The sequence below is a fragment of the Oncorhynchus keta genome, chromosome 9, assembly GCF_023373465.1.
Source record: "Oncorhynchus keta strain PuntledgeMale-10-30-2019 chromosome 9, Oket_V2, whole genome shotgun sequence".
NCBI lineage: Eukaryota > Metazoa > Chordata > Actinopteri > Salmoniformes > Salmonidae > Oncorhynchus > Oncorhynchus keta.
Window position 1 is genome coordinate 3,927,205 of NC_068429.1, and position 25,830 is coordinate 3,953,034.

The 25,830-nt window shown below is 48.5% G+C and overlaps 1 protein-coding gene across 1 annotated transcript in view; it reads left to right on the top strand.

Moving 5' to 3' along the window:
• Positions 1–16,419, top strand: part of LOC127931640 (methyl-CpG-binding domain protein 2-like) — a 151,167-nt gene extending 134,748 nt beyond the window's left edge. Inside the window, exon 7 of the mRNA XM_052524910.1 lies at positions 15,130–16,419. The gene's annotated coding sequence lies outside the window, so the exon portion shown is untranslated. The remainder of the gene's footprint in view (positions 1–15,129) is intronic.
• The last annotated feature ends 9,411 nt before the right edge of the window (positions 16,420–25,830 follow it).

A 25,830-nucleotide genomic window follows, 5' to 3' on the forward strand; every position in this document is an offset into this window, starting at 1 on the left:
GTGTGTGTCTCTCTCTCTCTCTCTGTGTGTGTGTGTGTGTGTGTGTGTGTGTGTGTGTGTGTGTGTGTGTGTGTGTGTGTGTGTGTGTGTGTGTGTGTGTGTGTGTGTGTGTGTGTGTGTGTGTATTACATGTGAATCTGTCTATATAGCATGGAACACTGAGGCATGGAACAAATCAAATCAAATCAAATGTATTTATATAGCCCTTCGTACATCAGCTGATATCTCAAAGTGCTGTACAGAAACCCAGCCTAAAACCCCAAACAGCAAACAATGCAGGTGTAAAAGCACGGTGGCTAGGAAAAACTCCCTAGAAAGGCCAAAACCTAGGAAGAAACCTAGAGAGGAACCGGGCTATGTGGGGTGGCCAGTCCTCTTCTGGCTGTGCCGGGTAGAGATTATAACAGAACATGACCAAGATGTTCAAATGTTCATAAATGACCAGCATGGTCAAATAATAATAAGGCAGAACAGTTGAAACTGGAGCAGCAGCACAGTCAGGTGGACTGGGGACAGCAAGGAGCCATCATGTCAGGTAGTCCTGGGGCACGGTCCTAGGGCTCAGGTCCTCCGAGAGAGAGAAAGAAAGAGAGAATTAGAGAGAGCATATGTGGGGTGGCCAGTCCTCTTCTGGCTGTGCCGGGTGGAGATTATAACAGAACGTGGACAAGATGTTCAAATGTTCATAAATGACCAGCATGGTTGAATAACACTCTGAGGCATGGAACACTCTGAGGCATGGAACACTCTGAGGCATGGAACACTCTGAGGCATGGAATACTCTGAGGCATGGAACACTCTGAGGCATGGAACACTCTGAGGCATGGAACACTCTGAGGCATGGAACACTCTGAGGCATGGAACACTCTGAGGCATGGAACACTCTGAGGCATGGAACACTCTGAGGCATGGAACACTCTGAGGCATGGAACACTCTGAGGCATGCTGTAGTTAACCCTCCTCTTCAATGCATTACATGTTATGTTTCCCTCCAGCTGTCAGTGTTAGTGGGAGAGGAGACGCGTTGATATCTGATTCTTTAAGTAATCAGCCCTCTCTTCTGCCTCCCTATGTTTCCTCTTAAGTAAAGGATTTATAATTAATGGGTGCGCTGCAGGCGAAGACTTTAAAAAACGAGACCAGTTCGTCCTAATTAGAGACTTTTCTTAACTGGTTTAAAGTGAAAGCCTTTTTTACTAGCGGAGATGCTAATTACGTGCAATAATGTTTTTAGATTGATTCTGGGCTTTTTACTGGCCCGTCGGCTGATATGCTATTGGTATGCAGTTTCCTAAGTTTTTTTTTACATATCAGTTTAATACCATGAGTGCAGGCCTTATCTCTCCTCTCCTCTCCTCTCCTCCTCTCTCCTCTCCCCTCACCTCTCCTCTCCTCTCCTCTCCTCTCATCTCCTCTCCTCTCCTCTCCTCCTCTCCCCTCTCCTCTCCTCTCCTCTCCCCTCTCTCCTCTCCGCTCTCCTCCTCTCCTCTCCTCTCCTCTCCTCTCCTCTCCTCCCCCCTGCTCTCCTCTCATCTCCCCCTCCTCTACTCCCCCTGCTCTCCTCTCCTCCCCCTCCTCTCCTCTCCTCACCTCTCCTCCCCCTCTCCTCTCCTCTCCTCTCCTCTCCTCTCCCTCCCCCCCTCCCCCCCCTCCTCTCCTCCTCCCCCTCCTCCTCCCCCCTCCTCTCCTCCCCCTCCTCTGCTCTCCTCTGCTCTCCTCTCCTCCCCCTCCTCTCCTCCCCCTGCTCGGCTCTCCTCTCCTCCCCCCCTCCTCTCCTCTCCTCTCCTCCCCCTCCTCTCCTCTCCTCCTCCCTCCTCTCCTCTCCTCCCCCCTCCCTCTCCTCCCCCTCCCTCTCCTCTCCTCCCCCCTCCTCTCCTCTCCTCTGCTCTCCTCTCCTCCCCTCCTCTCTCCTCCCCCTCCTCTCCTCTCCTCCCCCCTCCTCTCCTCTGCTCTCCTCTGCTCTCCTCTCCTCTCCTCTCCTCCCCCCTACTCTCCTCTCCTCTCCTCGCCTCAGGGTCTGAAGCCTTTATGGAGAGACATGGCTATTCTTCCTGTTACTGAACTCTAACACGTTTATCTCTGTTCTGTCAGATGCTCTCTCTCTCCTGAAGGCCCCCCCCGCTGCTCTCCCTCCCTTTACCTCAATCCCCTCTTCACCTTTTCCCAACCATCACACACATACACCCTGCTGTTCCCTGCAGGGGGTGGTAGGTAGCCTAACGATTAAGAGCGTTGGGACAGAACCCCAAAGGTTGCTTGTTTGAATCCTTGAGCCGGTCAATGTGGAAAAAAATGAGCTGTTTAGCCCTTCAGAAAGGCATGTAACCCATGAACAGCTCCCCGGGAGCCGATGACATGGACATCGGTTTAAGGCTGTCCCCTCTGTACCTCTCTGATTCAGAGGGGTTGGGTTAAATGCAGAAGACAGTTCAGTTGAATACATTCAGTTGTGCTTCTGACTAGGTATCCCACTTCTCCTCCCTTACCATCAACCCCTCAACCACCACACCCACCCCTCCACTCTCAGACAAATACCCTAGAGCAGGGATGGGCAACTTGTGGCCTACAGGACACATGCCAAATACCCTAGAGCAGGGATGGGCAACTTGTGGCCTACAGGACACATGCCAAATATCCTAGAGCAGGGATGGGCAACTTGTGGCCTACAGGACACATGCCAAATATCCTAGAGCAGGGATAGGCAACTTGTGTTAGAACAGTACAATACACCAGGTGTCATTTAGAGTGATGAGAGTACAATACACCAGGTGTCATTTAGAATGATGACAGTACAATACACCAGGTGTCATTTAGAATGATGACAGTTGGAACAGTACAATACACCAGGTATCATTTAGAATGATGACAGTACAATACACCAGGTGTCATTTAGAATGATGACAGTTAGAACAGTACAATACACCAGGTGATATTTAGAATGATGACAGTCCAATACACCAGGTGTCATTTAGAATGATGACAGTACAATACACCAGGTGTCATTTAGAATGATGACAGTTAGAACAGTACAATACACCAGGTGATATTTAGAATGATGACAGTCCAATACACCAGGTGTCATTTAGAATGATGACAGTACAATACACCAGGTGTCATTTAGAATGATGACAGTTGGAACAGTACAATACACCAGATGTCATTTAGAATGATGACAGTACAATACACCAGGTGTCATTTAGAATGATGACAGTACAATACACCAGGTGTCATTTAGAATGATGACAGTACAATACACCAGGTGTCATTTAGAATGATGACAGTACAATACACCAGGTGTCATTTAGAATGATGACAGTTAGAACAGCACAATACACCAGGTGTCATTTAGAATGATGACAGTTAGAACAGCACAATACAACAGGTGTCATTTAGAATGATGACAGTACAATACACCAGGTGTCATTTAGAATGATGACAGTTAGAACAGCACAATACACCAGGTGTCATTTACAATGATGACAGAACAGTACAATACACCAGGTGACATTTAGAATGATGACAGTACAATACACCAGGTGTCATTTTGAATGATGACAGTACAATACACCAGGTGACATTTAGAATGATGACAGTATAATACACCAGGTGTCATTTTGAATGATGACAGTACAATACACCAGGTGTCATTTCGAATGATGACAGTACAATACACCAGGTGTCATTTAGAATGATGACAGTACAATACACCAGGTGTCATTTGGAATGATGACAGTACAATACACCAGGTGTCATTTAGAGTTATGAGAGTACAATACACCAGGTGTCATTTAGAGTGATGACAGTACGATACACCAGGTGTCATTTAGAGTGATGACAGTATGATATACCAGGTGTCATTTAGAGTGATGACAGTACGATACACCAGGTGTCATTTAGAATGATGACAGTTAGAACAGCACAATACACCAGGTGAAATTTAGAATGATGACAGTACGATACACCAGGTGTCATTTAGAATGATGACAGTATGATATACCAGGTGTCATTTAGAGTGATGACAGTATGATATACCAGGTGTCATTTATAATGATGACAGTATGATATACCAGCTGTCATTTAGAGTGATGACAGTACGATACCCCAGGTGTCATTTAGAGTGATGACGGTACGATACACCAGGTGTCATTTAGAATGGTGACAGTACGATACACCAGGTGTCATTTAGAATGATGACAGTACGATACACCAGGTGTCATTTAGAATGATGACAGTACAATACACCAGGTGTCATTTAGAATGATGACAGTTGGAACAGTACAATACACCAGGTGACATTTAGAATGATGACAGTACGATACACCAGGTGTCATTTAGAATGATGACAGTATGATATACCAGGTGTCATTTAGAGTGATGACAGTATGATATACCAGGTGTCATTTAGAGTGATGACAGTACGATACACCAGGTGTCATTTGTAGTGATGACAGTATGATACACCAGGTGTCATTTAGAGTGATGACAGTATGATATACCAGGTGTCATTTAGAGTGATGACAGAACGATACACCAGGTGTCATTTAGAATGATGACAGTACGATACACCAGGTGTCATTTAGAGTGATGACAGTATGATATACCAGGTGTCATTTAGAGTGATGACACCAGGTGTCATTTGGTCATGTGACTGTGCATCAGCAGTTTCTCTCTTGTTATTTCAGTCACTCAATTAGCCCATGTCAACTAAACATGTTTAGATTGGTAGTTAGTCTAGTCAGCTATCTAAACTTGTAGTAATTATGGCTGAATGCAGACCGGTCACGCAGGGCACGTGCCCAGGGGCCCTGACCTCTAGGGGCCCTGACCTCTAGGGGCCCTGACCTCTAGGGGCCCTGACCTCTAGGGGCCCTGACCCCTAGGGGCCCTGACCCCTAGGGACCCTGACCTCTAGGGGCCCTGACCCCCAGGAGGTCTCCATTGATTTTGTTAGTCACTCAGATATTATATTATCATGGCTTAATTCATGGCAACATTTGCAGAATTGCAGGAAATTAGCTGTAAAACGGAAATTGTCTGTCCGCTGTCAAGACCGTGCCAGTAAAATGTTTTGCCCGCGAGGGCCCCCAAAACGCTCGTGCCAGCCCTGACTCGTGGTATAATGCCTTTAGTTAAGACTGTTACCGAGTGTAACTGCACAAATCAGTTGACTGCATGTGTATGGATGTGTCCATGCAGACCTGCGAGCCACTGCAATCCCTCATGATGCGTTCTGATTTTTGGTGAACCCCCATCAAAGAGAGATGGAGAGAGAGATCCCCACCTCCCCCGTCTCTACGGTCTGCCCTTGGTCTTAAACACAGAGCACGATCTGAGCTCAACTCTCCTCTCTCTTCTTCTTTGTCTGTTCTTTTTCTATGTCTCTCTCCTCTCTCTCTTCTCTCTCCTCTCTCTCTTCTCTCTCCTCTCTCTCCTCTCTCTCCTCTCTCTCTCTCTCTCTCTCTCTCTCTCTCCTCTCTCTCTTCTCTCTCCTCTCTCTCCTCTCTCTCTCTCCTCTCTCTCCTCTCTCTCCTCTCTCTCCTCTCTCTCTCCTCTCTCTCCTCTATCTCTTCTCTCTCCTCTCTCTCCTCTCTCTCTTCTCTCTCCTCTCTCTCCTCTCTCTCCTCTCTCTCTTCTCTTTTCTCTTTCTCTTTCTGCCATGTCTGTCTACGGCAGCCTCTCTCAATAGCAAGGTTATGCTCCTATTCTGTACATAGTCAAAGCTTTCCTTAATTTTGGGTCAGTCACAGTGGTCAGGTATTCTGCCGCTGTGTGCTCTCTGTTTAGGGAAAAATACCATTCTAGTCAGCTCAGTTTTTATGTAAATTATTTCCAATGTGTCAAGTAATTATATTTTTGTTTTCTCATGATTTGCTTGGGTCTGTGTTGCTGTTGCTGTCCTGGAGAGATGAACCTGGAGAAGAGTCCCCTAAGCAAGCTGGTCCTGGGGCTCTGTTCATGAACACAAACAGACCCCACAGAGCCCCAGGACCAGCTTGCTTAGGGGACTCTTCTCCAGGTTCATCTCTCTGTAGGTGATGGCTTTGTTATGGAAGGTTTGTGAATCGCTTCCTTTTAGGCGGTCGTACATTTCAACATCTCTTTTCTGGATTTTGATCATTAGCGGGTATCGGCCTAATTCTGCTCTGCATGCATTATTTGGTGTTTTTCGTTGTGCACAGAGGACATTTTTGCAGAACTCTCTCTCTCTCTCTCTCTGTCTCTGTCTCTCTCTCTCTCTCTCTCTCTCTCTCTCTCTCTCTCTCTCTCTCTCTCTCTCTGCCCCCCTTCCCCTCATCTTTCTCCCCAGCCACAATCCCCTCTCCCCCCTCTCGCTCTCCATCTTTCTCTCCCCAGCCACAGTCCCCTCTCCCTCCTCTCTCCCTCCTCTCTCTCTCCATCTCTCTCTCCCCAGCTACAGTCCCCTCTCCCCCCCTCTCTCTCTTCATCTCTCTCTCTCTCCCCAGCCACAGTCCCCTCTCCCTCCTCTCTCTCTCGATCTCTCTCTCCCCAGCCACAATCCCCTCTCCCTCCTCTCTCTCTCCATCTCACTCTCTCCCCAGCCACAGTCCCCTCTCCCCCTCTCTCTCTCCATCTCTCTCTCTCTCCCCAGCCACAGTCCCCTCTCCCTCCTCTCTTTCTCCATCTCTCTCTCCCCAGCCACAGTCCCCTCTCCCCCCTCTCTCTCCATCTCTCTCTCCCCAGCCACAGTCCTCTCTCCCTCCTCGCTCTCTCCATCTCTCTCTCCCCAGCCACAGTCCCCTCTCCCCCCTCTCTCTCTCCATCTCTCTCTCCCCAGCCACAGTCCCCTCTCCCTCCTCTCTCTCTCCATCTCCATCTCTCTCTCCCCAGCCACAGTCCCCTCTCCCCCCTCTCTCTCTCTCCATCTCTCTCTCTCCCCAGCCACAGTCCCCTCTCTCTCTCCATCTCTCTCTCTCTCCATCTCTCTCTCCCCAGCCACAGTCCCCTCTCCCCCTCACTCTCTCTCCATCTCTCTCTCTCTCTCCCCAGCCACAGTCCCTTCTCCCTCCTCTCTCTCTCCATCTCTCTCTCTCCCAGCCAGTCCCCTCTCCTCTCTCTCTCTCTCTCTCTCTCTCCATCTCTCTCTCCCCAGCCACAGTCCCCTCTCCCTCCTCTCTCTCTCTCTCAATCTCTCTCTCTCCCCAGCCAGTCCCCTCTCTCTCTCTCTCTCTCTCTCTCCATCTCTCTCTCCCCAGCCACAGTCCCCTCTCCCCCCTCTCGCTCTCCATCTTTCTCTCCCCAGCCACAGTCCCCTCTCCCTCCTCTCTCCCTCCTCTCTCTCTCCATCTCTCTCTCCCCAGCTACAGTCCCCTCTCCCCCTCTCTCTCTACATCTCTCTCTCTCTCCCCAGCCACAGTCCCCTCTCCCTCCTCTCTCTCTCGATCTCTCTCTCCCCAGCCACAATCCCTCTCCCTCCTCTCTCTCTCCATCTCACTCTCTCCCCAGCCACAGTCCCCTCTCCCCCTCTCTCTCTCCATCTCTCTCTCTCTCCCCAGCCACAGTCCCCTCTCCCTCCTCTCTTTCTCCATCTCTCTCTCCCCAGCCACAGTCCCCTCTCCCCCTCTCTCTCCATCTCTCTCTCCCCAGCCACAGTCCTCTCTCCCTCCTCGCTCTCTCCATCTCTCTCTCCCCAGCCACAGTCCCCTCTCCCCTCTCTCTCTCCATCTCTCTCTCCCCAGCCACAGTCCCCTCTCCCTCCTCTCTCTCTCCATCTCCATCTCTCTCTCCCCAGCCACAGTCCCCTCTCCCCCTCTCTCTCTCTCCATCTCTCTCTCTCCCCAGCCACAGTCCCCTCTCTCTCTCCCTCTCTCTCTCTCTCCATCTCTCTCTCCCCAGCCACAGTCCCCTCTCCCCCCTCACTCTCTCTCCATCTCTCTCTCTCTCCCCAGCCACAGTCCCTTCTCCCTCCTCTCTCTCTCCATCTCTCTCTCTCCCAGCCAGTCCCCTCTCCCTCCTCTCTCTCTCTCTCTCTCTCTCCATCTCTCTCTCCCCAGCCACAGTCCCCTCCCTCCCTCTCTCTCTCTCTCAATCTCTCTCTCTCCCCAGCCAGTCCCCTCTCTCTCTCTCTCTCTCTCTCTCTCTCCATCTCTCTCTCCCCCGCCACAGTCCCCTCTCCCCCCTCTCTCTCTCCATCTCTCTCCCCAGACACAGTCCCCTTTCCCTCCTCTCTCCTTCCTCTCTCTCTCCATCTCTCTCTCTCACCAGCCACAGTCCCCTCTCCCTCCTCTCTCCTTCCTCTCTCTCTCCATCTCTCTCTCTCTCACCAGCCACAGTACCCTCTCCCTCCTCTCTCCTTCCTCTCTCTCTCCATCTCTCTCTCTCACCAGCCACAGTCCCCTCTCCCCCCTCTCTCTCTCCATCTCTCTCTCCCCAGCCACAGTCCCCTCTCCCTCCTCTCTCCTTCCTCTCTCTCTCTATCTCTCTCTCTCACCAGCCACAGTCCCCTCTCCCTCCTCTCTCCTTCCCTCTCTCTCTCTATCTCTCTCTCCCCAGCCACAGTCCCCTCTCCCTCCCTCTCCTTCCTCTCTCTCTCTATCTCTCTCTCTCCCCAGCCACAGTCCCCTCTCCCTCCTCTCTCCTTCCCCTCTCTCTCCATCTCTCTCTCTCACCAGCCACAGTCCCCTCTCCCTCCTCTCACATTTACATTTACATTTAAGTCATTTAGCAGACGCTCTTATCCAGAGCGACTTACAAATTGGTGCATACACCTTATGACAACCAGTGGAACAGCCACTTGCATCTAAATCTTGTTGGGGGGTGAGAAGGATTACTTACCCTTACTTACCCTATCCTAGGTATTCCTTGAAGAGGTGGGGTTTCAGGTGTCTCCGGAAGGTGGTGATTGACTCCGCTGTCCTGGCGTCGTGAGGAGTTTGTTCCACCATTGGGGGCCAGAGCAGCGAACAGTTTTGACTGGGCTGAGCGGGAACTGTACTTCCTCAGTGGTAGGGAGGCGAGCAGGCCAGAGGTGGATGAACGCAGTGCCCTTGTTTGGGTGTAGGGCCTGATCAGAGCCTGGAGGTACTGAGGTGCCGTTCCCCTCACAGCTCCGTAGGCGAGCACCATGGTCTTGTAGCGGATGCGAGCTTCAACTGGAAGCCAGTGGAGAGAGCGGAGGAGCGGGGTGACGTGAGAGAACTTGGGAAGGTTGAACACCAGACGGGCTGCGGCGTTCTGGATGTGTTGTAGGGGTTTAATGGCACAGGCAGGGAGCCCAGCCAACAGCGAGTTGCAGTAATCAAGACGGGAGATGACAAGTGCCTGGATTAGGACCTGCGCCGCTTCCTGTGTGAGGCAGGGTCGTACTCTGCGGATGTTGTAGAGCATGAACCTACAGGAACGGGACACCGCCTTGATGTTAGTTGAGAACGTCAGGGTGTTGTCCAGGATCACGCCAAGGTTCTTAGCGCTCTGGGAGGAGGACACAATGGAGTTGTCAACCGTGATGGCGAGATCATGGAACGGGCAGTCCTTCCCCGGGAGGAAGAGGAGCTCCGTCTTGCTGAGGTTCAGCTTGAGGTGGTGATCCGTCATCCACACTGATATGTCTGCCAGACATGCAGAGATGCGATTCGCCACCTGGTCATCAGAAGGGGGAAAGGAGAAGATTAATTGTGTGTCGTCTGCATAGCAATGATAGGAGAGACCATGTGAGGTTATGACAGAGCCAAGTGACTTGGTGTATAGCGAGAATAAGAGAGGGCCTAGAACAGAGCCCTGGGGGACACCAGTGGTGAGAGCGCGTGGTGAGGAGACAGATTCTCGCCACGCCACCTGGTAGGAGCGACCTGTCAGGTAGGACGCAATCCAAGCGTGGGCCGCGCCGGAGATGCCCAACTCGGAGAGGGTGGAGAGGAGGATCTGATGGTTCACAGTATCGAAGGCAGCCGATAGGTCTAGAAGGATGAGAGCAGAGGAGAGAGAGTTAGCTTTAGCAGTGCGGAGCGCCTCCGTGATACAGAGAAGAGCAGTCTCAGTTGAATGACTAGTCTTGAAACCTGACTGATTTGGATCAAGAAGGTCATTCTGGGAGAGATAGCGGTAGAGCTGGCCAAGGACGGCACGCTCAAGAGTTTTGGAGAGAAAAGAGAGAAGGGATACTGGTCTGTAGTTGTTGACATCGGAGGGATCGAGTGTAGGTTTTTTCAGAAGGGGTGCAACTCTCGCTCTCTTGAAGACGGGAGGGACGTAGCCAGCGGTCAGGGATGAGTTGATGAGCGAGGTGAGGTAAGGGAGAAGGTCTCCGGAAATGGTCTGGAGAAGAGAGGAGGGGATAGGGTCAAGCGGGCAGGTTGTTGGGCGGCCGGCCGTCACAAGACGCGAGATTTCATCTGGAGAGAGAGGGGAGAAAGAGGTCAGAGCATAGGATAGGGCAGTGTGGGCAGAACCAGCAGTGTCGTTTGACTTAGCAAACGAGGATCGGATGTCATCGACCTTCTTTTCAAAATGGTTGACGAAGTCATCTGCAGAGAGGGAGGAGGGATGGGGGGAGGATTCAGGAGGGAGGAGAAGGTGGCAAAGAGCTTCCTAGGGTTAGAGGCAGATGCTTGGAATTTAGAATGGTAGAAAGTGGCTTTAGCAGCAGAGACAGAGGAGGAAAATGTAGAGAGGAGGGAGTGAAAGGATGCCAGGTCCGCAGGGAGGCGAGTTTTCCTCCATTTCCGCTCGGCTGCCCGGAGCCCTGTTCTGTGAGCTCGCAATGAGTCGTCGAGCCACGGAGCGGGAGGGAGGACCGAGCCGGCCTGGAGGATAGGGGACATAGGGAGTCAAAGGATGCAGTAAGGGAGGAGAGGAGGGTTGAGGAGGCAGAATCAGGAGATAGGTTGGAGAAAGTTTGAGCAGAGGGAAGAGAAGATAGGATGGAAGAGGAGAGAGTAGCGGGGAGAGAGAGCGAAGGTTGGGACGGCGCGATACCATCCGAGTAGGGGCAGTGTGGGAAGTGTTGGATGAGAGCGAGAGGGAAAAGGATACAAGGTAGTGGTCGGAGACTTGGAGGGGAGTTGCAATGAGGTTAGTGGAAGAACAGCATCTAGTAAAGATGAGGTCAAGCGTATTGCCTGCCTTGTGAGTAGGGGGGAAGGTGAGAGGGTGAGGTCAAAGAGGAGAGGGTGGAAGGAAGGAGGCAGAGAGGAATGAGTCAAAGGTAGACGTGGGGAGGTTAAAGTCGCCCAGAACTGTGAGAGGTGAGCCGTCCTCAGGAAAGGAGCTTATCAAGGCATCAAGCTCATTGATGAACTCTCCGAGGAACCTGGAGGGCGATAAATGATAAGGATGTTAAGCTTGAAAGGGCTGGTAACTGTGACAGCATGGAATTCAAAGGAGGCAATAGACAGATGGGTAAGGGGAAAGAGAGAAAGACCACTTGGGAGAGATGAGGATCCCGGTGCCACCACCCCGCTGACCAGAAGCTCTCGGGGTGTGCGAGAACACGTGGGCGGACGAGGAGAGAGCAGTAGGAGTAGCAGTGTTATCTGTGGTGATCCATGTTTCCGTCAGTGCCAAGAAGTCAAGGGACTGGAGGGAGGCATAGGCTGAGATGAACTCTGCCTTGTTGGCCGCAGATTGGCAGTTCCAGAGGCTACCAGAGACCTGGAACTCCACGTGGGTAAACGCGCTGGGACCACCAGGTTAGGGTGGTCGCGGCCACGCGGTGTGGAGCGTTTGTATGGTCTGTGCAGAGAGGAGAGAACAGGGATAGACAGACACATAGTTGACAGGCTACAGAAAAGGCTACGCTAATGCAAGGAAATTGAATGACAAGCGGACTACACGTCTCGAATGTTCAGAAAGTTAAGCTTACGTAGCAAGAATCTTATTGACTAAAATGATTAAAATGATACAGTACTGCTAAAGTAGGCTAGCTGGCAGTAGCTGCGTTGTTGACACTACACTAATCAAGTCGTTCCGTTGAGTGTAATAATTTCTACAGTGCTGCTATTCGGGGCTAGCTGGCTAGCTAGCAGTGTTGTTTACGTTACGTTGAGTTAAAAGAATGACAATAGCTGGCTAGCTAACCTAGGAAATCGGTCTAGACTACACAATTATCTTTGAAACAAAGACGGCTATGTAGCTAGCTACGATCAAACAAATCAAACCGTTGTACTGTAAAGAAATGAAAATGTGATACTACCTGTGAATGCGACCGGGTTGTTGAGTTCTATTCAGTAGACGTTGGCTAGCTGTTAGCTGTTAGCTGTTGGCTAGCTAGCAGAGTCTCCTACGTTAAGGACGACAAATAGCTGGCTAGCGAACCTCAGTGAATTAAGATAATCACTCCAAGGCTACACACACTAAACTACACAATTATCTTGGAAACAAAGACAGCTATGTAGCTAGCTAACACTGAACTAATCAAGTCGTACAGTTGAGTGAATAGCACTACAGTGATGCTAATCTGTGTGCGTTAGCTAGCGTTGCTAGCTCCTGGGCGAATAGCAGTGAAGGCTACGTTAGGGCGACGAAATACGATAATTAATGCAATTATCTCTGATACAAGGACGGCTATGTAGCTAGCTAAGAAGAATGGCTAAGATTATGTAGCTAGCTAACAGTAAACTAATCAAGTCGTACAGTTGAGTGAATAGCACTACAGTGATGCTAATCTGTGTGCGTTAGCTAGCGTTTGCTAGCTCCTGGGCGAATAGCAGTGAAGGCTACGTTAGGGCGACGAAATACGATAATTATGCAATTATCTCTGATACAAGGACGGCTATGTAGCTAGCTAAGAAGAATTGCTAAGATTAGACAAATCAACCGTTGTACTATAATGAAATGTAATGAAAAAGTTATACAACCTGCAGAGCGAAGTGCGAATGCGACCGCTCGCTCCCCCTCTCTCTCTCCATCTCTCTCTCCCCAGCCACAGTCCCCTCTCCCTCCTCTCTCCTTCCTCTCTCTCTCTATCTCTCTCTCTCCCCAGCCACAGTCCCCTCTCCCTCCTCTCTCCTTCCTCTCTCTCTCCATCTCTCTCTCTCCCCAGCCACAGTCCCCTCTCCCTCCTCTCTCCTTCCTCTCTCTCTCTATCTCTCTCTCTCCCCAGCCACAGTCCCCTCTCCCTCCTCTCTCCTTCCCCTCTCTCTCCATCTCTCTCTCTCACCAGCCACAGTCCCCTCTCCCCCCTCTCTCTCTCCATCTCTCTCTCCCCAGCTACAGTCCCCTCTCCCTCCTCTCCCCCCTCTCTCTCTCCATCTCTCTCTCTCACCAGCCACAGTCCCCTCTCCCCCCTCTCCTCTGACTTCATGTTGAAGGGAGGCATTGATTCTCACTAATCTAGTTTTATCCCAGTGCACTTCAGTGTCCCCTCTCTCAACAATACACATCTAAAGATCCTTCTAGTGGCTGACTTCCCTTTACCGTCAAGTACCAAATGGCACCCTATTCCCTATATAGTGCACTACTACCAATAAGTATATAGGGAATAGGTTGCTATTTGGGATGTATCCTAGATATGTTTCTTGAACAGGGAGAAGGAAGACGTCTAGACTTTTCCTTCACCTTGTTTACCTGTTGTTGAGGCTCCGTTTATATAGGTCACTGAGTCACTGTTACTGATTAAGAAGAGAAATTATACATGAAATTATACATCTCCCCCTGTCTCTCTCCCCTCCCGTCTCTCTCTCTCCCCCGTCTCTCTCTCCCCTTCTGCCTCTCTCCCCTCTTGTGTCTCTCCCCTCCCGTCTCTCTCCCCCGTCTCTCTCTCCCCTTCTGCCTCTCTTTCCCCTTCTGTCTCTCTCTCTCTCCCCTTCTGCCTCTTCTCTCCCCCTGTCTCTCTCCCCCCTGTCTCTCTCCCCCCCTGTCTCTCTCTCTCTCCCCTTCTGCCTCTTCTCTCCCCTTCTGTCTCTCTCCCCCCGTCTCTCCCCTGTCTCTCTCTCTCTCCCCTTCTGTCTCTTCTCTCCCCTTCTGTCTCTCTCCCCCCCGTCTCTCCCCCTGTCTCTACCCCTGTCTCTCTCCCCCTTCTGTCTCTCTCCCCCTGTCTCTCTCTCTCTCCCCTTCTGCCTCTCTCCCCCCTTCTGTCTCTCTCCCCCTCTCTCTCTCTCTCTCTCTCTCTCCCCTTCTGTCTCTCTCCCCCCCTGTCTCCCTCTCTCTCTCCCCTTCTGCCTCTCTCTCCCCTTCTGTCTCACTCCCCCCCTGTCTCTCCCCCTGTCTCTCTCTCCCCTTCTGTCTCTCTCCCCTAACGTCTCTCTCTCCCCTTCTGACTCTCAACCCCCTGTCTCTCTCTCCCCCCGTCTCTCTCTCCCACCTGTCTCTCTCTCCCCCGTCTCTCTCTCCCCATGTCTTTCTCTCCCCTCCCGTCTATTCCCCCCATCTCTCTCTCCCCCTGTCTTTCTCTCCCCCTGTCTCTCCCCCGTCTCTCTCTCTCCCCCTGTCTCCCTCTCTCTCTCTCCCCTTCTGTCTCTCTCCCCCTGTCTCCCTCTCTCTCTCCCCTTCTGTCTCTCTCCCCCTGTCTCCCCCTCTCTCTCCCCTTCTGCCTCTCTCTCCCCTTCTGTCCCACCCCCCGTCTCTCTCTCTCTCTCCCCTTCTGCCTCTCTCTCCCCTTCTGTCTCACTCCCCCTGTCTCTCCCCTGTCTCTCTCTCCCCTGTCTCTCTCTCCCCTCCCTTCTCTCTCTCCCCTCTGCCTCTCTCCCCTCCCATCTCTCTCTCCCACCTGTCTCTCTCTCCCCCCGTCTCTCTCTCCCCCATGTCTCTCTCTCCCTCCCGTCTATTCCCCCATCTCTCTCCCCCTGTCTTTCTCTCCCCCTGTCTTTCTCTCCCCCTGTCTCTCCCCACGTCTCTCTCTCCCCCTGTCTCCCTCTCTCCCCCTGTCTCTCTCTCTCTCTCCCCCCGTCTCTCTCTCTCTCTCCCCCACCCCTCCCCCATCTCTCTCTCCCCCATCCCCCCCATCTCTCCCCCCATCTCTCCCCCCATCTCTCTCCCCCCCATCTCCTCCCCCCCCATCTCTCTCTCCCCCATCTCCCCCCCCCATCTCTCCCCCCCATCTCTCCCCCATCTCTATCCCCCATCTCTCCCCCTGTGTGTGTTGCCTTGGGTGCCTAGGGTAGGTGTTTATGTTCCTGCCTGCTAGCCTTTACATTCTGTTTGTACTAATGGTCTGTGGTTTGTCTTTCTCCCCAGTGCCCTTTCTTCCAAAGGCAGATGAAGACAGCCATCCCTATACACAGAGGAGGGATCCTCCACAATGGAACCCTGGTCCCTATGTAGTGCACACTATATGACATAGGGTGCCTCTACAGCACTAGGGTTGCAAAGGGAGGGTATATTACTGGAAAGTTTACCAGTAAACTACCAGAATTTTTGGTAACTTTCAAGAATTTTATGTAATCTATCTAAGACATCTAGTGGCCCGTTTGGATACTTCAGATTATCACAGGTGTCTGTAATTGTGAAATATGACATAATGAAATAATATTTTAAAATAAAAAATATATAATTACAAAACTGTAAAATATTATCTTAAATATAAACCATCAACTTAGTGAATATCATTGGTGTTTAATATGAGAGTTTCAGTATGAAATATATATTTTTATTTTTTACACTTATTTATTTTATTATGTCAACATGTATTTGTTGTCAATGTTGTTAATGTTTATTAAAATTATATTGTCGATTTTACATGTTTTATTCATGAATTAGACCGTTTTCTCCTCCACCACACATGTTCTATCTACTAGAAAGTTCTGAACAATATCCACACAGATATAAAAATTAATAATATAAATATTAATAATATAAATATTAATATATTAATAAACCGTTTTAAATGACTATAAAGTTAAGATTGCCCTATATTTTTTGGTTTAATTACCATAATTAGTGACGGTCACTTTGTTATGAAATCACCAGTAACTTTGCCTCGTAGGGGGACATTCAGAATCGGTCTGCTTCTTGAGTAAACGGACTGTCACAACGTCATTGATACCCAACTCACCTTCGAACCAAAGCCTTTTTGGACTTATTTACATATCTGGACATACCAGTACAATGATTATTTTACTAAATGATTATTTTACTAAATGATTATTTTACTAAATGATTATTTTACTAAATGATTATTTTACTAAATGATTATTTTACTAAATATTATTTTTTTTTTTGTGTCAGAATTTTGCACTTAAATACTATATTTTTTGTAAAAGGCGAATATTTAGCAATATTTTATTATTATTATTTGAACTTCTGGATTTGCATATCGCTAACTATTGTCCTTTTCTTGACTTTTTCATTTGTATTTTTTGGTGTTTTGTTGGTTGTAAAAGGGATTGAATATACTTATTTTTAGAGTTTTATAACAAATGATCAACTACTATAAGACACGTTTATACTCGGAGAGAGAAGAACATATGTGGACATTTGTTGCCTTCACTTTAGAGTTTTAAAATAAATAAATGAATATATTCACAAGTGTTGTCTTTCTGACTGTAGCGTTCTGTAGTGAGGTCATGATCCCTTAAAGAGGTAAGAGTGAAGAGCCCCTATAGGGCCCTGGTCGAAAGTAGTGCACTATATAGGGATTAGGCTTCTATAGGGCCCTGGTCTAAACAGGGAATAGGGCTCTGGTCTGAAGTAGTGCACTATATAGGGAATAGGGCTCTGGTCTAAAGTAGTGCACGATATAGGGAATAGGGTCTATAGTAGTGTACTATATAGGGAATAGAGTCTATAGTAGTGTACTATGTAGGGAATAGAGTCTATAGTAGTGTACTATATAGGGAATAGGGTCTATAGTAGTGTACTATATAGGGAATAGAGTCTATAGTAGTGTACTATGTAGGGAATAGAGTCTATAGTAGTGTACTATATAGGGAATAGGGTCTATAGTAGTGTACTATATAGGGAATAGGGTCTATAGTAGTGTACTATATAGGGAATAGGGTCTATAGTAGTGTACTATATCGGGAATAGGGTCTATAGTAGTGTACTATATAGGGAATAGAGTCTATAGTAGTGTACTATATAGGGAATAGAGTCTATAGTAGTGTACTATATAGGGATTAGGGTCTATAGTAGTGTACTATATAGGGAATATAGTCTAGGGGAGTGTACTATATTGGGAATGGGGTCTATAGTAGTGTACTATATAGGGATTAGGGTTCTATAGGGCCCTGGTCTAAACAGGGAATAGGGCTCTGGTCTGAAGTAGTGCACTATATAGGGAATAGGGCTCTGGTCTAAAGTAGTGTACTATATAGGGAATAGGGTCTATAGTAGTGTACTATATAGGGAATAGGACCCTGGTCTAAAGTAGTGCACTATATAGGGAATAGGACCCTGGTCTATAGTAGTGTACTATATAGGGAATAGGGTCTATAGTAGTGTACTATATAGGGAATAGAGTCTATAGTAGTGTACTATGTAGGGAATAGAGTCTATAGTAGTGTACTATATAGGGAATAGGGTCTATAGTAGTGTACTATATAGGGAATAGGGTCTATAGTAGTGTACTATATAGGGAATAGGGTCTATAGTAGTGTACTATATCGGGAATAGGGTCTATAGTAGTGTACTATATAGGGAATAGAGTCTATAGTAGTCTACTATATAGGGAATAGGGTCTATAGTAGTGTACTATATAGGGAATAGGGTCTATAGTAGTGTACTATATAGGGAATAGTGTCTATAGTCGTGTACTTTATAGGGAATAGTGTCTATAGTCGTGTACTATATAGGGAATAGAGTCTATAGTAGTGTACTATATAGGGAATAGAGTCTATAGTAGTGTACTATATAGGGAATAGTGTCTATAGTCGTGTACTATATAGGGAATAGTGTCTATAGTCGTGTACTATATAGGGAATAGAGTCTATAGTTGTGTACATTTACATTTAAGTAATTTAGCAGACGCTCTTATCCAGAGCGACTTACAAATTGGTGCATTCACCTTATGACATCCAGTGGAACAGCCACTTTACAATAGTGCATCTAAATCTTTTAGGGGGGTGAGAAGGATTACTTATCCTATCCTAGGTATTCCTTAAAGAGGTGGGGTTTCAGGTGTCTCCGGAAGATGGTGATTGACTCCGCTGTCCTGGCGTCGTGAGGGAGTTTGTTCCACCATTGGGGGGCCAGAGCAGCGAACAGTTTTGACTGGGCTGAGCGGGAACTGTACTTCCTCAGTGGTAGGGAGGCGAGCAGGCCAGAGGTGGATGAACGCAGTGCCCTTGTTTGGGTGTAGGGCCTGATCAGAGCCTGGAGGTACTGAGGTGCCGTTCCCCTCACAGCTCCGTAGGCAAGCACCATGGTCTTGTAGCGGATGCGAGCTTCAACTGGAAGCCAGTGGAGAGAGCGGAGGAGCGGGGTGACGTGAGAGAACTTGGGAAGGTTGAACACCAGACGGGCTGCGGCGTTCTGGATGAGTTGTAGGGGTTTAATGGCACAGGCAGGGAGCCCAGCCAACAGCGAGTTGCAGTAATCCAGACGGGAGATGACAAGTGCCTGGATTAGGACCTGCGCCGCTTCCTGTGTGAGGCAGGGTCGTACTCTGCGGATGTTGTAGAGCATGAACCTACAGGAACGGGCCACCGCCTTGATGTTAGTTGAGAACGACAGGGTGTTGTCCAGGATCACGCCAAGGTTCTTAGCGCTCTGGGAGGAGGACACAATGGAGTTGTCAACCGTGATGACGAGATCATGGAACGGGCAGTCCTTCCCCGGGAGGAGGAGCAGCTCCGTCTTGCCGAGGTTCAGCTTGAGGTGGTGATCCGTCATCCACACTGATATGTCTGCCAGACATGCAGAGATGCGATTCGCCACCTGGTCATCAGAAGGGGGAAAGGAGAAGATTAATTGTGTGTCGTCTGCATAGCAATGATAGGAGAGACCATGTGAGGTTATGACAGAGCCAAGTGACTTGGTGTATAGCGAGAATAGGAGAGGGCCTAGAACAGAGCCCTGGGGGACACCAGTGGTGAGAGCGCGTGGTGAGGAGACAGATTCTCGCCACGCCACCTGGTAGGAGCGACCTGTCAGGTAGGACGCAATCCAAGCGTGGGCCGCGCCGGAGATGCCCAACTCGGAGAGGGTGGAGAGGAGGATCTGATGGTTCACAGTATCGAAGGCAGCCGATAGGTCTAGAAGGATGAGAGCAGAGGAGAGAGAGTTAGCTTTAGCAGTGCGGAGCGCCTCCGTGATGCAGAGAAGAGCAGTCTCAGTTGAATGACTAGTCTTGAAACCTGACTGATTTGGATCAAGAAGGTCATTCTGAGAGAGATAGCGGTAGAGCTGGCCAAGGACGGCACGTTCAAGAGTTTTGGAGAGAAAAGAAAGAAGGGATACTGGTCTGTAGTTGTTGACATCGGAGGGATCGAGTGTAGGTTTTTTCAGAAGGGGTGCAACTCTCGCTCTCTTGAGGACGGAAGGGACGTAGCCAGCGGTCAGGGATGAGTGTACTATATAGGTAATAGTGTCTATAGTCGTGTACTATATAGGGAATAGAGTCTATAGTCGTGTACTATATAGGGAATAGGGTCTATAGCAGTGTACTATATAGGGAATAGAGTCTATAGTTGTGTACTATATAGGGAATAGGGTCTATAGTAGTGTACTATATAGGGAATAGGGTCTATAGCAGTGTACTATATAGGGAATATGGTCTATAGTAGTGTACTATATAGGGAATAGAGTCTATAGTAGTGTACTATATAGGGAATAGGGTCTATAGCAGTGTACTATATAGGGAATAGGGTCTATAGCAGTGTACTATATAGGGAATACAGTCTATAGTTGTGTACTATATAGGGAATAGTGTCTATAGTAGTGTACTATATAGGGAATAGAGTCTATAGTTGTGTACTATATAGGGAATAGAGTCTATAGTAGTGTACTATATAGGGAATAGGGTCTATAGCAGTGTACTATATAGGGAATAGTGTCTATAGTTGCTTATTATATAGGGAATAGGGTCTATAGTAGTGTACTATATAGGGAATAGTGTCTATAGTAGTGTACTATATAGGGAATAGTGTCTATAGTAGTGTACTATATAGGGAATAGAGTCTATAGTAGTGTACTATATAGGGATTAGGGTCTATAGTAGTGTACTATATAGGGAATAGAGTCTATAGTAGTGTACTATATAGGGAATAGGCCCTTTGAAATGCAGTCATCAGATAAAGTGAGTTATGATGAGAGGAGGAAAGGTTTTGACACCTGTTTCATATGAAAAACCAGACATATACTTAAAGTGTATAGAAATAGGCACAACGGATTTAACATGTCTGGCTTCTTGTGAAGGGTTGAGTTTAGTCTGATGACAGTGCAGTTGGCTCGACGTTATAGACAGACCCATACTCTGTCCCTCCCTCCCTCCCTCCCTCCCTCCCTCCCCCTCCCTCCCTCCCTCCCTCCCTCCCTCCCTCCCCCTCCCTCCCTCCCTGCCACCCTCCCTCCCTCCCTCCCTCCCTCCCTCCCTCCCTCCCTCCCTCCCTCCCTCCCTCCCTCCCTCCTTCCCTCCCTCCCTCCCTGCCACCCTCCCCCTCCCTCCCTCCCTCCCTCCCTCCCTCCCTCCCTGCCACCCTCCCTCCCTCCCTCCCTCCCTCCCTCCCTCCCTGCCTACCTAGCTGTCTGTCTGGTGACTCCCTCATTTCCCACCTGTATCAGAGTCACTTTGCTCCCTATGTGATGTGAGGAAGCATTCTGTTGTGTATTCATGAGTGTTTGCCCTCCCACGTCCATCCCTGTCTGTTTCTGATCTCTCTCAGTAGGGATTCAACCCTCCGTTTGGCTGGGATCGCTCTGACCCCTCTCTCCGATCTCTCTCAGTAGGGGTTCAACCCTCCGTTTGGCTGGGATCGCTCTGACCCCTCTCTCTGATCTCTCTCAGTAGGGGTTCAACCCTCCGTTTGGCTGGGATCGCTCTGACCCCTCTCTCCGATCTCTCTCAGTAGGGGTTCAACCCTCCGTTTGGCTGGGATCGCTCTGACCCCTCTCTCCGATCTCTCTCAGTAGGGGTTCAACCCTCCGTTTGGCTGGGATCGCTCTGACCCCTCTCTCCGATCTCTCTCAGTAGGGGTTCAACCCTCCGTTTGGCTGGGATCGCTCTGACCCCTCTCTCCGATCTCTCTCAGTAGGGGTTCAACCCTCCGTTTGGCTGGGATCGCTCTGACCCCTCTCTCTGATCTCTCTCAGTAGGGGTTCAACCCTCCGTTTGGCTGGGATCGCTCTGACCCCTCTCTCCGATCTCTCTCAGTAGGGGTTCAACCCTCCGTTTGGCTGGGATCGCTCTGACCCCTCTCTCTGATCTCTCTCAGTAGGGGTTCAACCCTCCGTTTGGCTGGGATCGCTCTGACCCCTCTCTCCGATCTCTCTCAGTAGGGGTTCAACCCTCCGTTTGGCTGGGATCGCTCTGACCCCTCTCTCTGATCTCTCTCAGTAGGGGTTCAACCCTCCGTTTGGCTGGGATCGCTCTGACCCCTCTCTCTGATCTCTCTCAGTAGGGGTTCAACCCTCCGTTTGGCTGGGATCGCTCTGACCCCTCTCTCCGATCTCTCTCAGTAGGGGTTCAACCCTCCGTTTGGCTGGGATCTTTCTGACCCCTCTCTCTGAGCTATGCTTGTATTCACCGTTGCGCCGAGTGGCATTTCGCTTTTCAAATATCCCCATGGTGACAGGGACCACTAACGAATGTCAGAAAATGAATTCCCCTTATTAATTATTTACCCACATAACCTCTGTGTGCCTTTCTCTCTCTCTCTCCCTGTCTCTCTCTCCCTGTCTCTCTCTCCCTGTCTCTCTCTCTCTCTCTCTCTCTCTCTCTCCCCTCTAAACCTGGTAAACCCCTGCTGACCCCCAGCATGACCTGTGGGTGGATGGGAGTATCCTCCCCGCCCCCCCCCGCCCCTACCGGTCACGACCCGCTGCGCCTGGACTCGAACCAGGATCTCTAGCGGCACAGCTAACACTGTGATGCAGAGCCTTAGACCACTGCTCCACTCGGGAGGCCCCAATGTGTATTTAATATGTCATAAATATGTCATATCATTCTTACATTCTAATAAATATGAAGAAAGGTATCTAAGTGTATAAATACATTTAATATCACATTTGCTTGAATATTATTCTATTATATGCATATATTATAATTGATGCATCGACTACTTGCTGATAGGTGTCTGAGAATACATTTAATCCCTGTCTACCTGATAGGTATCTGAGAATACATTTTAATCCCTGTCTACCTGATAGGTGTCTGAGAATACATTTTAATCCCTGTCTACCTGATAGGTGTCTGAGAATACATTTAATCCCTGTCTACCTGATAGGTGTCTGAGAATACATTTAATCCCTGTCTACCTGATAGGTGTCTGAGAATATACCTTAATCCCTGTCTACCTGATAGGTGTCTGAGAATACATTTAATCCCTGTCTACCTGATAGGTGTCTGAGAATACATTTAATCCCTGTCTACCTGATAGGTGTCTGAGATTACATTTAATCCCTGCCTACCTGATAGGTGTCTGATAGGTGTCTGAGATTACATTTAATCCCTGCCTACCTGATAGGTGTCTGAGAATACATTTAATCCCTGTCTACCTGATAGGTGTCTGAGATTACATTTAATCCCTGTCTACCTGATAGGTGTCTGAGAATACATTTAATCCCTGTCTACCTGATAGGTGTCTGAGAATACATTTAATCCCTGTCTACCTGATAGGTGTCTGAGAATACATGTAATCCCTGCCTACCTGATAGGTGTCTGAGAATACATTTAATCCCTGTCTACCTGATAGGTGTCTGATAGGTGTCTGATAGGTGTCTGCGAATACATTTAATCCCTGTCTACCTGATAGGTGTCTGAGAATACATTTAATCCCTGTCTACCTGATAGGTGTCTGAGAATACATTTTAATCCCTGTCTACCTGATAGGTGTCTGAGAATACATTTAATCCCTGTCTACCTGATAGGTGTCTGAGAATACATTTAATCCCTGCCTACCTGATAGGTGTCTGATAGGTGTCTGAGATTACATTTAATCCCTGCCTACCTGATAGGTGTCTGATAGGTGTCTGAGATTACATTTAATCCCTGCCTACCTGATAGGTGTCTGATAGGTGTCTGAGAATACATTTAATCCCTGTCTACCTGATAGGTGTCTGAGAATACATTTAATCCCTGTCTACCTGATAGGTGTCTGAGAATACATTTAATCCCTGTCTACCTGATAGGTGTCTGAGAATACATTTTAATCCCTGTCTACCTGATAGGTGTCTGAGAATACATTTAATCCCTGTCTACCTGATAGGTGTCTGAGAATACATGTAATCCCTGCCTACCTGATAGGTGTCTGAGAATACATTTTAATCTCTGTCTACCTGATAGGTGTCTGAGAATACATGTAATCCCTGCCTACCTGATAGGTGTCTGAGAATACATTTAATCCCTGTCTACCTGATAGGTGTCTGATAGGTGTCTGATAGGTGTCTGATAGGTGTCTGCGAATACATTTAATCCCTGTCTACCTGATAGGTGTCTGAGAATACATTTTAATCCCTGTCTACCTGATAGGTGTCTGAGAATACATGTAATCCCTGTCTACCTGATAGGTGTCTGAGAATACATGTAATCCATGCCTACCTGATAGGTGTCTGAGAATACATTTAATCCCTGTCTACCTGATAGGTGTCTGAGAATACATTTAATCCCTGTCTACCTGATAGGTGTCTGAGAATACATGTAATCCCTGCCTACCTGATAGGTGTCTGAGAATACATTTAATCCCTGTCTACCTGATAGGTGTCTGAGAATACATTTAATCCCTGTCTACCTGATAGGTGTCTGAGAATACATTTTAATCCCTGTCTACCTGATAGGTGTCTGAGAATACATTTAATCCCTGTCTACCTGATAGGTGTCTGAGAATACATGTAATCCCTGTCTACCTGATAGGTGTCTGAGAATACATTTAATCCCTGTCTACCTGATAGGTGTCTGAGAATACATTTTAATCCCTGTCTACCTGATAGGTGTCTGAGAATACATTTAATCCCTGTCTACCTGATAGGTGTCTGAGAATACATGTAATCCCTGCCTACCTGATAGGTGTCTGAGAATACATTTAATCCCTGTCTACCTGATAGGTGTCTGAGAATACATTTAATCCCTGTCTACCTGATAGGTGTCTGAGAATACATTTAATCCCTGTCTACCTGATAGGTGTCTGAGAATACATTTAATCCCTGCCTACCTGATTGGTGTCTGATAGGTGTCTGATAGGTGTCTGCGAATACATTTAATCCCTGTCTACCTGATAGGTGTCTGATAGGTGTCTGATAGGTGTCTGAGAATACATGTAATCCCTGTCTACCTGATAGGTGTCTGATAGGTGTCTGATAGGTGTCTGATAGGTGTCTGATAGGTGTCTGATAGGTGTCTGATAGGTGTGCACTGACGCAGGTGGTTCAGATTGAACTGTCCTGTGGAAATGATCTGTAATTGGGTGAATTAGTCTGTAACGTAGCAGACAGGGTTTCTGTTCTTTCTGAAAGGTGTGTGTGTGTGTGTGTGTGTGTGTGTTTGTGTTTAGTTGTGTGTGTGTGTAGGGGGGGGTTGTGTGTGTATGCGAGTGCCAGGGTGGCATTGGGGGGGGGGGGTTTGTCATTTCACTAATGGGCCGCTGATGCCAAGTCATTATCAGTTCAAGAGAAATTATAAAATGTAAAACGTCTTCTAATAGCTTCTGTTTAGCGTCACATGTCTGACTGAGGCGCCGCAGAGACAAAAAGGGCTGTTTTTAATTGCATGTCCTTATTAAGGTGCTTTCATTTACAAAGTCGTGAGTCACAAACAACACCCGATTCCCTAAACGTAGTGCACTACTTTAGACAAGGCTCTGGTTTTCTAAAGCAGTGCACTACGTAGGGAATAGGGTGGCATTTGGGACAGAGGTACAAGCGGTCGGTCATTAAGCGTCTTTGCACCTTCCCTCCGTGCACCTCTTTAACACTTCTGATTGTTAATGGTGTTGACCGGCCTTGTGTCTCTCTGTCTCTCTGTCTCTCTCTCTCTCTCTCTCTCTCTCTCTGTCTCTCTGTCTCTCTCTCTCTCTGTCTCTCTCTCTGTCTCTCTCTCTCTGTCTCTCTCTCTCTCTCTCTCTCTCTCTCTCTCTCTCTCTCTCTCTCTCTCTCTCTCTCTCTGTCTCTCTGTCTCTCTCTCTCTCTCTCTCTCTCTCTCTCTCTCTCTCTCTCTCTCTCTCTCTCTCTCTCTCTCTCTCTCTCTCTCTCTCTCTCTCTCTCTGTCTCTGTCTCTCTCTCTCTGTCTCTCTCTCTCTCTCTCTCTCTCTCTGTCTCTCTCTCTCTGTCTCTCTCTCTCTCTCTGTCTCTCTCTCTCTGTCTCTCTCTCTCTCTCTCTCTCTCTCTCTCTCTCTCTCTCTCTCTCTCTCTCTCTCTCTCTCTGTCTCTCTGTCTCTCTGTCTCTCTCTCTCTCTCTGTCTCTCCCTCTCTGTCTCTCTCTCTCTCTTGCTGTCTCTCTCTCTCTGTCTCTCTCTCTCTCTCTCTGTCTCTCTGTCTCTGTCTCTCTCTCTTAGATAGAGGTAGTCTCTGTGTGGTGATAGAGGTAGTCTTGTCTCTGTGTGGTGATAGAGGTAGTCTTGTCTCTGTGTGGTGGTAGAGGTAGTCTAGTCTCTGTGTGGTGATAGAGGTAGTCTAGTCTCTGTGTGGTGGTAGAGGTAGTCTAGTCTCTGTGTGGTGATAGAGGTAGTCTTTGTGTGGTGGTAGAGGTAGTCTAGTCTCTGTGTGGTGATAGAGGTAGTCTTTGTGTGGTGGTAGAGGTAGTCTAGTCTCTGTGTGGTGGTAGAGGTAGTCTAGTCTCTGTGTGGTGGT